Raw genomic sequence first — 16,859 nt, forward strand, 5'->3', positions numbered from 1 at the left:
TCTCTCTCTCTCTCTCTCTCTCTCTCTCTCTCTCTCTCTCTCTCTCTCTCTCTCTCTCTCTCTTTCTCTCGTGTAATCGGCTTAGCGAGCAGCATGCCGTCCCGAAGGCGAGAGAGCGAGAGTCGGAGTAAGGTAGTGCATAAACGAGCAAACATATTTACGAGAATGCGGTCGAGACACGTGCCAGATGCCAGACTCCACCGGTCTGGGTTAATCTCGGTCCTCTTAATCTCTGCGAAAGAGTAATCCTCGACTGCCGCGGATTACGCAATTAAAGTTAATTAAGCGTAAGCGGCGATAAGTTCCGCGGAAATCGCGAAAAGCATCATCGAAGCCGCCAACGCCAGCGGCGTCGCCTTTGAACTCGCGGTTCAAACGGTTTTTCATCGCGGAAGTCACGATTCGCAGAGAACGGTTAAACCAACGTTCACGCACAGCGAAAGATAGCGAAGGAGCGCTTGCAGAACTTTTCATTAACGCTAAATCTACCACGATCGGCCAAATGACCGTTTTGCGTGCAATTGAAAAGCGCGGCTTTAAGACCAGCCATTTGATCGACCATTGTAGAAATAGACAGAAATAAATGTCGGTAGGTTTAGCGTTGACCCTCTGCACTCGGATGTCCCCTCTGAGGACGGGACCTTGCAAGTCCAGAGAACTTCGGTAGAGATCAGATAAGATCAATTCTCTAAAGCACAACATTTTCAAAGGCACTTTCTTGGAGGTTTCCACACATGTAGCACGAACAAACAAATGAAAGTAGCATTACAAGAGATTACATGCCTTCTATGCTACATCCTTTAATATAACGTGATTCCTCTTATTAGCACATTCTGCAACAAACTAGCTTCGATTGCAAAGGGTTCACCTGTTTCCAACGATGTGCGTACATCGTAATAGGCGCCTGAGTTGGTACATAACAAAATTTACCAATCAGAAGTTTCCAAAAGATTCAAGAAACGACAAAAGTCTCGTATGTATAAACTCTCTTGCTCCAAATGTAAACGCAAGTCTAAACTATCGTTCCAAGATCGACGGATTTACGCGCTACGACTTATACTCCACGTGAAAACGGAGAAGTATAGTGGATGAAACGAAAAAGGGCTGATCCGCGATTTACTAGGATCGATGATGCGTTGGCCCGCTTCGCCCGCACTCCATCGATCCGTTTATATTTGCGTCGACGTCCTTGCGTCCCCCGACTTTATGGAAATCCATTTGCGGCATCACCGCGAATTCCCGCGTGCCAAATGTCGTCGATGCTTCCATTTCTCCGGAAAGAATTCGCGCGCATCACGCAGTGGATTTCATTGGGTTCAGGCAGATTTATTTTCGCCAGAATAATTGCTCGACCATCCGTTAATCGCCCTATTTTCCCTCTCCGATATCTATCCTAGGTTTTGTCTGGTTTTAGGGTGAGAAATTTTGGATTCGAGATACTTAGGGTTAACTTGGCACTCGAGACCATTTTTTTTTGGTACACGACTGCTGAGCTTAGATCGAGTTCGAAAATGAGATCTCTAATTCGAGAATTGAGAATTAGGTCACCTTTGTTACACCGACGATCATTTTATTTACACTTCGAGTTTCAGAGAAATTAAACCTAAACGAACATTATTGCTGGTTGATTTGCTGCTTCGAACCTTATGGTGACCCTTTGCACCTCTCGAGTACAAAGGGTTAATAAAAACAAACATTTCAGACGCTTCAATATTCATTGAAATGAAACGCTTCTTTTGACGCATATGGAAAAAACGCGGAGAAAGACATTTTTGCCTGTACGCGTTCTATCATCGTTATTATTGTAATAATGCGGTAATTAATTTAAAAAAGATATAGACACAATGAGTTACAGTGAGACATTCAGGACGAAATTAATGGAGCAAAGAAGCGATATAAACGAGAGGTTAACGTTAAACACTTTGAAAGAGATCCATTCGGTTTCGTTGTGTCTGATGATTAATTTCCTATTCTACTTTTCCGTTTCTACTGCTTTCTCAGCCGTGACGTCCCATAACCAGTCAGTTGTGTTTGACGACTATATCCGTCATGGAGACTATATCGATCTCTGTATATATGCATATACACATACAGTCAGTCCCATAAATATTTAGTGATGCGCACGAGACGAGATAAATCTACTACTAAAAAAGACGCTCTGTCGCAAAACAATCCCTTGGCGCATTGCACCTACTACGGGGAGGCTCGGAATTTCTTATACTCTTCTTCTACCGTTTGACCTTTCCCCTTAGAAAAGATTACTGTTCAAAATAAAACGACACTAACGTATCCATCACAACCCTATAGATTCGCGCAGGGATACCAAGAGACGGGCGTCGAAGCAGAGGGAGGAAGCAGTGACGGTCGGACGCGCGCGCGCACGGATGTGCGGCCGGCCAGCCACCTTCCTGTTCCTAAAATAACTCCTTTGAAGCGAGTTTTCACCCTTCTGTGCGAAAGGGGTCGAACATACGTCACACGTCCTCGGATGATGCGCTGAGACGGTGAACAACCAGCCTACGCGATTAATCAGCTAAAATCTAAACGAGTTTAACGACATGAGTTCTGCAGGCGAGTCGATTCATCTATGTTTAACGAAACGTTAGCCCACTCACTCGAGATTAAAATACAGTTAACGTTGCGAACACGTTGTTATTAAGCTGATATTTTTATATATTATATTATACTTTGATGGAGTCGTTACAAGCGATGGGAAGTAAAAATTGGGATGGAAAATAATTATAGGGTAATTTATTGCAGGTAATCGATTACAATCTATATGTGGGAAGGATCAGTCTTTCGTAGATGTATAATAAAAGATTGAACATAGTTTACAAAACATGCCCGAAGAACTGATTTTTCACACCTGTCGGAAATAGTTGCTCGTACCAGGTCGCCTATGGAACTTTCTACGGATTATTTACAACGACCCGGGTGACGTATGCGCAAAAAGTCAGCTCGATCAGAATGTTTCCTAACTCGAATCCGAAGAGATCGGACCGCATTCTTTTCGGCCACGAATTTCCTGGAACGTGAGTTTTTCATGCACCGGCAAACGACCGGCTCGTTAAGGCGCGAACGTTTCAAGAGCGGTAACTCGCGCCAGGATCGGACGAAATAGGTTGAAAGCGTGTTCTTAAACGAGAGACATCGAACGCCCACGACTCGCTCTCACGACCATTCAACTAAATGAGGTTTCCTACTTTTACGAAAGGAAACTCGCCTCTCCTTTTGCTCGTTTCCGCGCTAGCGTTGTCTCCTCCGCGAGAAAAATAATTGTAGTTAACCGGCGCGTTTGACTCTGAACCGTTCTAGCATGAATTTCATTTCATCTCTAGGTGAAGAAGTCTCGATACTTATTTATCATTCATCAGCTCATTGATTTTTATCGATCTTGAATTGAACATTTGCATACTAGATGGCAAAGGGCTGTTAATAACGAGGTTGATTACATAATTGCTTAAAAATAGAAACTTACTAAGAATGTATTTATTTGAATTCAATGTAAAAGTATATTGTAAATTCAATGTATTGGACTTCATTTTCCTTTTTTCACCAAAAGCCGTGTTCAACCTGAATCGTTTTCCCGATGTTGTCTCCCTGCCATTTCCAGATCCCTCCTTAAACAGAGAGGCGAGAATCGGTCGAAATAATGGGAACATCATTTCGGCCGACATTTTCGGCGCAACGCTCACGCGTCTGTCGAATTAGCAAGTTAAACTCGCGTCAGTCTGGAAATTACGCCCGACAGCTGTGACAACGACGCGCTGCTCTAACACGGCTCTCTTCCCAGTCCCTAGTTACTGTTCAAATATTCAGAACGCAGCCGGTATGCACGCGAAACTGTATACACGAATATTCCGACCGTTCGACGGTTCTGGAACATTAATGACCAACGTCTTGGAGCACCAGGAACAATCTCGATGCTCGAGCAGAATCGTTCTGTTCATTTTCCAATGCAATTATCAATGAATTTTCAACCTTCAGCGTTTACAAATCGTTTCAAAAAGTTTGTATTGTATAGAACAACGCGAGTGGAAATCTTATTGTGCTCCGTTTAATTTTCTCGAGGGGCCTGGTATTATCATGGAGCAAGAATGCCTTGTTTCCACAGTTGTCCACTTTGCGCAAACAGTTTCCGAATTTGAACCTAATAGCCTATTTCTAATTTACCTAGGATGTTGCGCAGACGTTCATTATGGCTACCTGCCGTTTATTATGGGCGCGAGGGCTGCCAGTACTTCCAAGTACCGTCTCGAAGGAGATACTGTTTATTATCGCGGCTGCATACCGTTGCTAACGATTCCTGACGTCGACTCGCGTTATTCTCCGAGTAGCAGGAGGAACGCCAGGCCATTCCTCGTGCCTCCTTTGGCCGGCTTGGCATATGTCAACTCTTTCTCGTGCTCTGTGTAGTCGCTTCCAGGCCCCACCGGTCTAAGCACTGCACCCACAGAATCGAGATTCTCGCGCACGCTTCAGAGGAGCTTTCAAAATCCACGTTACGGATGGTTGAGCAAATAGAAGACTGCTGTTCTCGATGGAAACGCTTCAAGACTCGCGTGTATCCGATTCCTACTGCTCGCAATTCGTACGTACCGAGTTACAACGGAACGCTTGATGCCTGATTGTCTGCGCTAGACACGCGTGTCGATGAAGTATGCAAGCGGTCGGTGGACCATGCGACAACATCCGAGCGCGAGATCGCTTAAGATCGGTTAATTTTAATTCGACATCGCTGTTTTCAACACTTGTCAATATTTATGCTTGGCTTAGTTTGACTAGGAAGAATCGGAATCATTGAGTTCGAATCAGAACTTGATCACAGATTACAGAACTTGATTACAGATTTTAACAGAATCAAACCCTTAGTTAATATTCACATTCATTGTAGTTCTACTGAGAATACTTGTTTGAATTTGAATTCGTACCCTAATCGTTCAGTGTGAAAACAATTATTTCTAGTAACTTCATGGAAATCACGCCTCGACCCGACGTGATCTCAATCTCGGACCAATCACCGAATTGATACGTACCGCGAAATTACCGCGGTAGATAACCGTTGTCTGAGCTCGAAAGGACGCTCCAACCCTTGGTTCGAAACCCCAAACCACTGCGGCCGAAAACCCGCGACCGCACCCATGCCCAACCGCGCTAGACTAACAATAAGAAGCTTACCGAGGGAAACTCGAGTCCGGTCGAGCTCAATTTATGCTGCATTTACCGAGCGAGAACCTCAGCTTCTGTCCTCTCCCGATTTACCAGGCAGAATTAAAACGAATGTCTGCGCCAGAGGCGGACGAGAAATTCTCATCTAGACGAGAAAGGACGAGTAACGAATAAAAGGCAAACAACCTTGCATCCTGGGGTAATTTTACAGTCTTAAACGACTTCTTAATAGTCTTAAACTCGATCTTAGTATTTCTTTACAACTCTTTCAGAATCACTTTCAGAGTCTACGTTGGAATCGCGAGCAAAAATTTGCGATCGAGGACGAAAAAAGAATATTAATATCGAAAATTCGACCCAGTTTTACCCTGCACCGTGTCTAATAGATCAAGTGGTGTGCTCGTTACGTCACGTCAGCTGAACGGACGATATCCGACGCGATAAAACGAAAGGATTAACGTCGAGCGAACGCTTCGTTCGAAGATCTTCCACGGTAATTTGTAGCCCTGTCCATGGCTGAGGATTTCCTACCGTCAGAATTCCCGTTTCTCGCGCTAGCCACGAGATTCGTATATTCCTAAACGCACCTATAACGTCTCCATTGCGTGACTGCGAATCTGGTAGCCATCGGAGGGTCGTCGCGGCGAGTTGTTTGCGATTCAAGTCATGCATCGCGCGCTTCATTAATTAATAAACACTCCCTTGGTGCGGCACCAACCTCAATTCTTACCCATCTACTCCCTCTGTATAGCAGTTGACGGTCGTTTGCAGTTAATTTCGAAAAGGAACTGTCTCGTAAAATCGACCAAGACGATTGCGCCACGGTTGTTATCTACGCGTGTGATTACTCAACGAAACTAGAAAACAGAAGCAAAAAGTGCGATGGTGAATACAGTACAGCCGAAGATGAAAGAACCAAGGTTTCATTTTGTTTATCCTTTATCAGAGAAGATAGATCGATTTTCTTTCTCATTCTCTTCGGAATTTATTTAAAACAAAGGACCTATCTACCGACTGAATGCGACGATGTCAACAGACATCCTGCTATCAGCCTGAATTCTCGTCGCGGTCTGTCCCCCGAAATTCCGGGCAGACGTCAATTTCGGTTTAACTTTGTTGTTTCGAGGCACTCGACGCGTGTCAAATCTGTCGATAAATCGGTTGGACGATAATTCGAAATATTGTTTTCCAGTGAAATCGCGCGCGTACAAAATCCGGGGAATTTCGCAGTAATGAATCGTCGACGTTAATTAACCACTTCATGCGATGCCGTGTCCTGTCCGTCGAGCTCTCGGCGGGCTGGTAAATTAACGTTCGATCTATAATAGCAATTGGTAACGCACGAGCTTATCGTGTGTGCGCCGTGTGTTTCGGTCTATAGCGACTGGACTAGAAAGCGAACGAAGGAAAGAAGCCGCGAACAGGGAACAAAGGAGAAGGCAGAAAAGAAACACGAGGGAATCGGCGGCCCGAGAGTGGAAGTCGTGGGTAGGGGTTGAAATCGATAAAGCAAGATGGCGGCTTCCAGTACCGCAGAGTACCGCAGCCTAGCTACCACGAGATTATCCTCGGCTGCTACTCCTACCTACCTACCTACCAACCTACCAACCTACCTACCTACCTACCTACCTACCTATCTACCTACCTACCTACCTACCTACCTACCTACGTACCTACCAACCTACCTAGCCGCCAGTTATAGATACACGCCGTCGGTATCGCTGTAATCACGACACTAGTCGTGTCGTGCCTATGCACTTAGAACGTTACAACCTATAGACACGTGGCCGCAATTACACCGAACGCGCACCGCTCGCTACGCCATTGTCGGCCAGCCAGCAGTGATCGAGCCGCGGTTGCGATCAGACCAACCGACTGCATATCTTTGTGCCGATATCGGAGCTACGCTTTGGATCCAATCATCATTAGAACGCGGATATGGTTTACTGTCCTGCTCCTATGGTTTTGTTCGTTGATATTTAGGTATTGTTAACGCGTATCTATCGGGAGCCTATTCGAAGGCTTTTCAATTCCTGTATGTACCTATAGGAACCTATGTATTAACAGCGACGTTGATGATTTACTAAATACTCTCAACGAATGGTATATCTATTACTTCCTCCTAATCTCTCCTTTCATTCCGCAGACTAACTTTTCGAATATTCTTGCTCACCTGATGCCTGAAACTACCCAGCTTGCCGTTTCCACTTCAACCCCTTTCGACAAACGCTTCCAAGGACTTCGTATCGATTCGTGACACCTTCGATTCAGGATCGCGGGTAATTTTTTACCGAGGAAACGTAGCGGAGTTAAAATACGGATAACAGAATTTAACCCTTTGCTGACCTATGTCGAGCAAGACTCGACAGAACTGTAACGAAATCAGAAAATCTGGACTGCAAAGAGTTAAGGGTGCCAATGAGCTTGTGTGGATGTATCGTGATGCAAAGCAAATTGATTTAAAAAAAAAGGTTCAGCAAATGCAGAATGGCTTTCTACCCTCTCGCGTACGACGCGTGAATCCATCGCAACAAAAATTTATTACTGTCATCATCGAAGTAGATCGCGTGTATCGCACTTGAAGTTTCTCGGAAAATTTGTAGTCGAGACGTTCACAAGAGGCCCCCGATGATGATAGTAATTTTTACCCGTTTTCATCAGGGCGTGTGCATATACGCGAGCCGTTCATTGCGTAAATCGATTAACTTCGTGAAGCAAAAAGTTGAGGAATGCAATGAAATGGCCTCTGAAATAAATTATTTGCTATTCAGTGTCCAAAAGAATTGTGTCGTTTAACGGTGTTAATCTTTATCATTCAGGAAAGTTATTACAAGTATAAAAAGTTATGACTATAACAAGTTGACACTTAAATTCAAGATTTTTTAAAAAGTGGAGTTAATCGATTCGTGCACCGAACAGTTTATACATTTATATATAAATGTTTTAGTCGCTGTGGCTAATTTTTAATTAATCCCCCTGCCCTGGATGACGTCTAGAGGGAACTCGAGCATAATTATTCCGTCGCAGAAATCTGCTCAAGCAAAAGTAAAGAGCTACAGTCCAATTACATTAATTAACGACTGCGATATTCGAAAGCATAGTGCCATGCCAAATTAGTATGAATGTTCGAGAACGTAACATGCGTAGCGTCGTTAAAAATGTTTCCAGAATCTCTCGAGCCCTGGAACGTTGTAATTATTGCTTCGAACGGCATCAAGCGACAGAATTCGTAAAAAAGATAACGAACTCGATTGAACAGCTCCTATCGAAGGTAAAGCTCGAAAGTCGGTGACATTTCCCGGCGGGAATAACCGTTACTTCTCGCGGTAGGATTGTACTCGGTCACGCGATGAAACGCGGGTATTAAAGCCGAGCTGCTTCTCTCCTTTGATCAAATATGTATTTATTGTCCGTCCGAGGTTAGTCGCGGAAGGAAGCGAACGGGCGAATGAAATCGTGAGATGGACAAGTCACGTTCAAGAGGAAATTAAAACCATTGTAAAGGATGATCGTGGAGAAAATCTTTGGCACCCACTCGGATAGAATTTAAGCTTTCAATCGTCAGAAATCTTGTGGTGTTTATGTAACTATCTCCACATGTGTTCTTCTCCGACTATTACATATTCAACAGTTTGTGAATGTTTATGCATTTATGGTAAGTCGAAATATGGGTAAGTCTACGAGAATGTACGCAACTATGGAAAATACCAACAGCGATATTATTCTGTTTAGAAGGTAACAAGGACCGTTCCTAGGTGAGAATCAGCAATTTTGACGAAACTTAGCAGTTTTGGAGTTCTCATAAATTCTGCAAAACTACTAAGTTTCGTCAAAATTGGTGATTCTCACCTAGGGATGGTCCGATGTAAGTCATACTTTCATCGAAGTATCGATTCTTTTTCTGTGCGCGTGACAATACGAATTTGCATAAACGTCAACATCGCTTAGTTTAACTACAGTGACCACCACGTTTCTATAACTATTAACCGTGCGAGTCAAGGTCTGGTACCCGCGTGAAACGATGTAAAGCTACGAAAGATCGGGTGATTTTTTTGAAAAGAGAATACGCAGCGTTCGAAAAGGTCACGAACCACTTCGAAAAATAATTCCCCGTGGAGGTGTACGCGGAGCGCACAAAGGACGATGTCCGGAGCGGGAAAAGCGTGGGATGCGACACGCGAAGGTCGCAGAGCCCGAAAATCCATAACCATCCCCATTACGTTTACAACACCGAGTGTTGCGCATGCGCCTGCGCGACTCAACCTCGCTATCAAAGAAACCCCGGCTAATGGTCCGTCCTCGTTACGATACATTTTCTCACGATTAGAGGGATCATGGTTCGCATGCGCGTTTCGCAGGAAACCCGCCAAGAAATTTTCTTGCGACTTTCCGACATCATACCTGGACTTCCTCGCCTATCGCGCTTCATCTCGCAGAGATCGTACATTTATTTCTCATTCGTTTATTTATTTATTCGACTCTGCCGGGTTTTTTTGATTTTTATCGAGTTTCGGACGAGCTTCGTTAATTAGACGACCAACGACGATACCTTAAGCTGGCGTTCAATTAATCATAGCAGCTGCCGACAGCGGCCCGTGTAATTTGATTATAAACTTCTTCGTGCTCGGAGAAGGAAAAATGAATGGCAACATTCATTAGCTACGGTAACTTCCTTGATTAATTTACAATTAACCAATTTTTTATGCGCAGCGGAAAATGGGTGAAAGGAGCAAGAAGTTACCAGCAGACTTCCCACCTTGTGTCAAAGACGATAAAGTCTTGATTACAGTCGGAGAGACACTACCGTCTGACAAGTGCCGGAAGATAAGGATAAAGATAACACTGTCCACATTAAAATGATCAAAATACCCTTTCCGAGTCCCTAAGGAGGGACGATATCGCGCGATTTTCGCCGAACAATACGTCTGACTTAACGACCCAACGATTTCCTGAGATTGTAAAGAAAAAGGGGGTTACGAGCACTCACCGATTCAGGAAGCCACGAACAGATCCATGTCCCTCGCCGCTGATCTCTGCAATGAAAAAGTCAAGGCGAAACAATATAATTAACGAGACACTCGAGGCGCACGAGCGCTGAAATCATATAATTGTGGCACAGGCAAGGAGCGAGAGAGAAAGAGAGAGAAAAGGAAGGGGGGACGCTTTGGTTTTCTCTGTGGAGAAAAACGAAGGAAGGGTACTCCTGGACCTTCGTCACCCTTCCATCGAGTAGACGTACATCGAGCGAAGATTCCCGTTTGTTTCCTGACTGGCAGGATTTACCCCGCGTTTCAACCCCCCTTGGTATATCCCCACGGTGCATCCCCTACAGAAACGGGGGATGTTGTTTTCGTGAGCGCGGTTTTCTTCGGTCGTTACAGGGGGTTGCGACGAGCTACTCCATGGGGAGACAAGTGGTTCGAGAGAGTCCTTTCCATGTATAGTCTCGCCGGTGCCCTTCTCCGATGTCGTCCCGATGCATCCACTAATTGAAACAGACGTCCCACACCGAGCCAGAAATCGACGAATCGCGCCTAACACGCCCAGCATCGATCGACAATTTTCATCGGATCGTCCTACCTTAGGCCAACTTTACGCCAGCCAACCGACTTCGTTTGGAAGAATCCGAGGACTCGACGCGCCCGAAGACCTGGATATCGCCTTTAAGACACCGCGTATAGATTTAGCGGGTAAACGACGACAGGGCGTATCGATAAGGCGACGCGATTAAGGAAGGCTGACAGCACGGAGATGATTTCCTCCGTGCTTCCCCGGCGGGTTAATTATCCAGCGTCTCGAGATTAAGATATTACGATAGCTTGACGCGATCATGCCTCTAGACACGTAAATAAAACAATAGACGAAGAAGTAAAATATTTTTGGAGTTAAATGTAATTCTGCTATTCGATGCAGGATGACTTGAACTTGATAAACATGCTCGTTTTTAGTACAGCTACTTTCGGTCTTCGCGTTCATCTTTTATTCGAAACTGTCATCCAGGTGAAATTTCAAATGTGAAAAGTGTAATAGATTGAGTCGACCTACGAGTTCTTATTAAAATAAAGAACTGAACTGATAAAAGTCCACTTCTGTCCGCGGTAGCGTGAGCTCCTTGATCCAGAATCGACGAGTCACGCTCCAATCCGAAGTAGGAGCGGGTTCGAGGGAAGGAAAAGCACCCTTTCGCACAGCGAGGAGCGAACGGGGCTATCCGGTTCACAATAATTATTTAGATTGGCGCGCGTCAAGGACTCTCCTGTTACTCCCGAGTGCGCAAGCCAACACACTGGCAAGCGTCTTTGCGCCGGGCACACACGCTCGCCTCGGAGAATACACGGCACGATTCTTCGTCGAAAGGGGCGAGAAATATACCGACTAGTCCGTCTACTCTCTCACGAATGTTACGACTCTTCGACCGATAAAGTAAAGTGTACCAGAAGACAATTCCGCAGGGCAGTTTCATCGCCTCCGGCCAACCACGAAATGCGAATTTACGCCCGGGACCTGGTTCGCGAATCTACGAGATTTTTGCGGAAAACAGACATTCTTGGCTGGATTTTAGGGTATGGTTGAATATTTTTTAATCTATCGCGCTGATAATAAATTCAATGTGGAATACACACACGCGAAACAGATGAAGTTCCTTTATTCCAGTGCCTTAAAATTGTAATATTAGGAGTACCAGAAAGTAATTTCGTTTCTTTTACATTGAATTCGAACGAATAAATTTATAATGTATTTTTATTTTTAATCAGTTATGTAATCGTCCTCGTTATCAACAATCTTTTGACATCTAGTGTGCAAATTTTCAATACCTGATCGATAAAAATCAATTGGTACACAGTGATAATAAGCAAGTATTGACATTCGCAGAAAAGACATTACTTTCTGGGCCCCCCAATATATAATCTTCTTCATGTCCTATCGACAGTCATTATCGAAGAGACTAGCCCAATCATCTTCGCGGGAAGTTAAAGAAACGGCTGCGATAGTCCTTGTTCGAGCGCAATCTTTATAGGGCATGTTTCCAGTTCCTCGCGCGATGCGTAATGAATAAATGAGAAGAATGTCAGGGGTCGGTGAGCTCGGGCGACGGAAAACGTTGAATAGATCTCCGAAGGCTTCTTCGGCAATAAAAGCAAAAGACGAGCGAGCCCGGCAGTTCGCTCCTCTTTACCTTCCACCCTGACGCCTGTCCGTTTTACAGACTTTTATGGATCGAACGAGTTTAATCCGTGCTCGGTGCACTTTACACGGCCAATCGGAAGCACGTTCGGGTCGTCCAACGACAGATGCAGCAGCGATTCGAACAATCGTTCGACGTATGGCTTGGTAAACGACACTCCGTCAGTGTGAGGAACAGCGTAAGGGCGAAAGAGAAACGGAAGGAAGCAGCAGTTAATTTCCTGTCCGAGAACCCAAGTAAACCAGGCTCTGCGGAACGGAAGCGAAGGATCGATGATGATAAAACTGACACGATTAACGGAAGATCGGGACCAACGATCGCTACTGCTTCCGTTGCAATCGGGTATCGGTTACGAGCACCCGAATCTTTCATAGCGACTTTGTTGCTAAAACGACATTCCGCTGTTAACGAATCGCAGTATTTAACTGTTCGTTTCAGTAATTAACGCGTGAAGCTCTTGCGCGAGGATTAATTCCCATAATCCAATAAATTTAACTGAACTTCCAAATTGGATGCCCAATTTAAACTTTAGCACGAATCATGGAAATCTAAATTATTCGTATAATTACCGACGAGGGAAGAATGCGATTAATTGAATCACGAGATCCACGCTTGCTTTTGTAAATTAAACAATGATATTAGTTGGTGTTTCATAACGGCGTACATTGCATCCGTTAATCTATGAATTCATCGAAAACCTGGACGTTCAATTTCGTACTGGCCTACTTCTCATCCTTGTTCTTATTAATCCTCGCAGTGCCAAGAAGGGTTAACAGCTCTCGACCATACTAGTACAAAAAACATCAAAAAATAATCCAATAATAATAACGCATCGCTCAATGGAGTCCAGTTTCCGCGAAGGTTTCCAATTAATTATTAATGAGAACACCTACGAAGATCGGCGATACCCGGGCAAGTAAATAAAAGTTTAACGTTGTCTGGAGTGGGGAACCCTCATCGATGCCGTCGTATCGTTGAAGTTTTCCGCAAGATACCGACACGCACCGGGAATTTCCAATATGACGAGGTTCGAGAATTAGCAATTCCGATCACACGGGTGCACCGAGTAACGCGAACTCGCTTCGTAAACCGACAAATTTCGCTGAACAGGTTCGTAGTATGAATAATAATAAAACATCGAAGGAACATGACGTTTGTAACTTGCCAGGCCACGAAACTCTGGGGTCTGTTTATTGTGGTTGAAGCTGGAATTATTTGATAATTTAATATTCCAATGGATAGGTCGTTCCACCGAATCAATAGAATTCCTGTGTTAACTCTGAAGAACTACCGATTACAATATTCCACTATCTATTTTAACAAAACAAATGTAAGGATATTATTTTTAGGATGTCTAATCTCGCGGGATTACATCGAACCTCTGAAATATTCTGTTAACAGGTTCAAGTAGGACCTGCGACTTTTCTGTCATTACAAAATGAGTAACAACCTTGTTACCTACGCATTGTCTATCGTAACAAGTGAATAGATAAATTTTTGTTCACCATCCCATCACGGGAACAGTTGTACGTACAACTAATCGAGCAAGTTTCTGTCCCTGGCAAACGCGCGTGTAAAGACGGAAGCGCGGAAGAAGTCTGCCGTAAAAACTAGGCGGAAATATATAGAAAGAAACGCGAAATCTCTCGAAGGTAGCGGGCGTGAAATTTTTATGGGAATCGTGGGCGGAATCTCGAAGCGTTAAAGCGACAAAGTGCGGACCGTGCCAGCTACTGGCAAATTTAATACGCGAAACTTGACGACAAACGTCCCTACACCGCGAACGAGATTTCTTTGGGATCTTCCGGCTACTTCCGCGACGGCTGAAACAAGTTTTACAATTAGATTCCCATGATAACGTTCCTCCCAGCGAGAAAACACTACATTTATAAATCTAGCTATTCGAGACATTCGCGTGGGATTGTTTACATTTCACTCAATTTCCATGGATACTTAATCCTTTGCAGTCCAGATTTTCTGATTCTAGTACAATTCTGTCGAGTCCTACTCAACATAGGGCAGCAAAGGGTTAAAAAACCAATTACAAGGTTGTCCCAACAGTTCGTGGTTTGATAGCAAAATAAGATTCCAAATACCTTTGTATGAAGAGAATTTGCTGACGAAAGAAATATATAATAATCACTTGGGGCAAAACAGCTGGAGAGTACGGAGCACGAGGTAGACCATCCCAGTGAAACGTTAACAATTTGTTCCTAACGACTGAAGAAACTATATTAACACCGCCAGATGAGAGAGCTGAGTGCGAGTTGTGAAAGAAACTTTTGTAACAACCTCATATTAAGCAATAAATTCTGAAAGTAACTCAACACAAACAAGGTTCCCATCAGTTAAGTAACATTACAAGGCGAGAAAAGTCTGTCCAAATATGGCAGTTGTTACGATTGCTCGAGGGTTCTTTTTTTCTTCGAGATATTCATGGTTCGTAAGGTCGAAATAATTGCCGGTCGATTGAGAGCATCGAATCGATAAATAAGCTTAAATCGTGTCTCGCAATAATTTAACAAGCGCGAAACGTTATTTGCATTCTATTCCGGCGAAGTGCAAATTACTACGACGACCAAACTCGCGCGAGCTTCCACTGTTTACCCAGCACGAGGGAAAAGTTTAATTAGACATTCTGGCTGGTCCGAACTCGACTCTTCCGCCGGAGGCAATAATGCGCAATGGTCGGTGCTATTGCTCGCGATAAAGATTTCCAAAGAGACACGGGCGCAAGCGCGAACATTGGAAAGCGGGGCCAACGTTTAGGAAACCATGATGGAAATTGAATTTCCGCGGTGAGGAGAAACAAACATTTTTACCTATACGCGTTCTATCATCGTTATTATGGTAATTATGCGGTAATTAATTTACAAAAAGATAGAGACGATACAGCGAGACATTCAGCATGAAATTAATGGAGCAAAGAAGCGACATAAACGAGAGGTGAGCGTTAAATTCTTTAAAAGAGTTCCCTTCGGTTTCGCTGTGTCTGACCATTAATTTCCTATTCTACTTTTCCGTTTCTACTGCTCTCTCAGCCGTGACGTCCCATAACCAGTCAGTTATGTTTGACGACTATATCCATCATGGAGACTATCGATCTGTATACAGAATATCGGGATTCTTCTCATTTTCCTTCGTTGGGCCTAGAATCCCAAACGAGACCCTCTGTATCGATTTCAAGAACCGCATGGTGCTTACTGCATCAATGAGACCGCGCGAGTTTTCTCCTTGAAAATTAGCAAACTTTGAAGCGTTATAGCTTGAAAACTAATCAAATTCGGGTAAATACATTAAAGCTTAATGAATTCGTCTTGAAACGTACTATCGCATGATATAAAAAAAAATATATAGTTTCACTTGAAAAACGAAACTTGACCATCATATCTCGTTAAATAACAAAGTTAACAAAAATTCCTTCTCGCTGAAACATGAGCCCCATTTTACCATGCAATTTCCATATTTGAAATTTTACATTCGACCGATAGTTTTGGAGTTAGAGCTCTGTATTACTTAGGCTGGGACACTCTGTATGGCTTTCAGAGACACAACCCCCCCCCCCCCCTGCTGCTAGCCCATTCTTATTTCTTTTGCCCGTAGTTTCGCCCGTAGTAGCCCCGACCACCGGTGTAATATAATCTGAACCGATTGATACGCTTCTGTCGAGTGTTTTCTTTTTCTCGGACCTCTTTCTCCTTTCACTATCTGTCCTTTTCTACGTTCAACGCTCGACTCGAGTCAAGTGTAAACACATAAAAACACTCGAGTGCAATGTTTCGGGTCTCCGATTTTGCATGCCTCTTTCAATCGTTCCTGTATCTTCTAATGTTTTGCCAACAAACTTCAGGTGTCGAGAAGGACAGCGAACGAAGAAGAGGACGGAGCGACCAACACCGGGATTATTTCGGTCAGACAATATGTAGTAAATATGTTGCGAATTACGTCGTGTTTGGTCTCATTTTAATCAGAAAAATGCCAGGAATATGATGGTAACAGTTTTACAACAAAAAACGGTAATAATAAAAAAAAGTTTGATCCCGGATCATGTTACTGTCCATTTAAGGAGACTGTTGAATTATATACAGACATAAAGGGTACGAATACATATTTATGGGATTGACTGTATATATGTATAGTTTTTTTGATCCAATATTTCAAAGTGTCGCTTACTCTGTGTCTGACTAGATAAGGAATGATACTACAATGTATCAATGTATGTACAATCCAAAACTGACCAGTTTGGTAGGTCTAGCGTTGATCCTTTCGACCAGGACCACGTAATTCGAATCGTTACAGATTTACGTTTTCAGACTTGTTCCCTCGGCCAAAATAAACACGCCCCGAAAGGAATAAATCATTGCGTACCTACGATAGAAAGTTACCGACAGAATACATTATTTCGGCAAGAATACCACGGGCATTATCTCTCCCGTAAGCCGGATTTTTATCTCCCTATCGGGTGTCCAACGCCCTGTCGTCCCTTCTCGTCGGTACTTTCTTT

At 43.8% G+C, this 16,859-nt stretch overlaps 1 protein-coding gene across 3 annotated transcripts in view; it reads right to left on the reverse strand.

Moving 5' to 3' along the window:
* Nucleotides 1–16,859, reverse strand: part of LOC128880933 (stress-activated protein kinase JNK) — a 127,620-nt gene that overhangs the window by 102,779 nt on the left and 7,982 nt on the right. For 2 of the 3 annotated variants that reach the window (XM_054131517.1, XM_054131513.1), the window contains exon 2: nucleotides 10,157–10,202. The exons of the other annotated variant lie outside the window; for it this stretch is intronic. The gene's annotated coding sequence lies outside the window, so the exon portion shown is untranslated. The remainder of the gene's footprint in view (nucleotides 1–10,156; nucleotides 10,203–16,859) is intronic. 3 annotated transcript variants of the gene reach the window in all.

This window comes from Hylaeus volcanicus, chromosome 8 (genome assembly GCF_026283585.1).
Source record: "Hylaeus volcanicus isolate JK05 chromosome 8, UHH_iyHylVolc1.0_haploid, whole genome shotgun sequence".
In the NCBI taxonomy this organism is placed as follows: domain Eukaryota; kingdom Metazoa; phylum Arthropoda; class Insecta; order Hymenoptera; family Colletidae; genus Hylaeus; species Hylaeus volcanicus.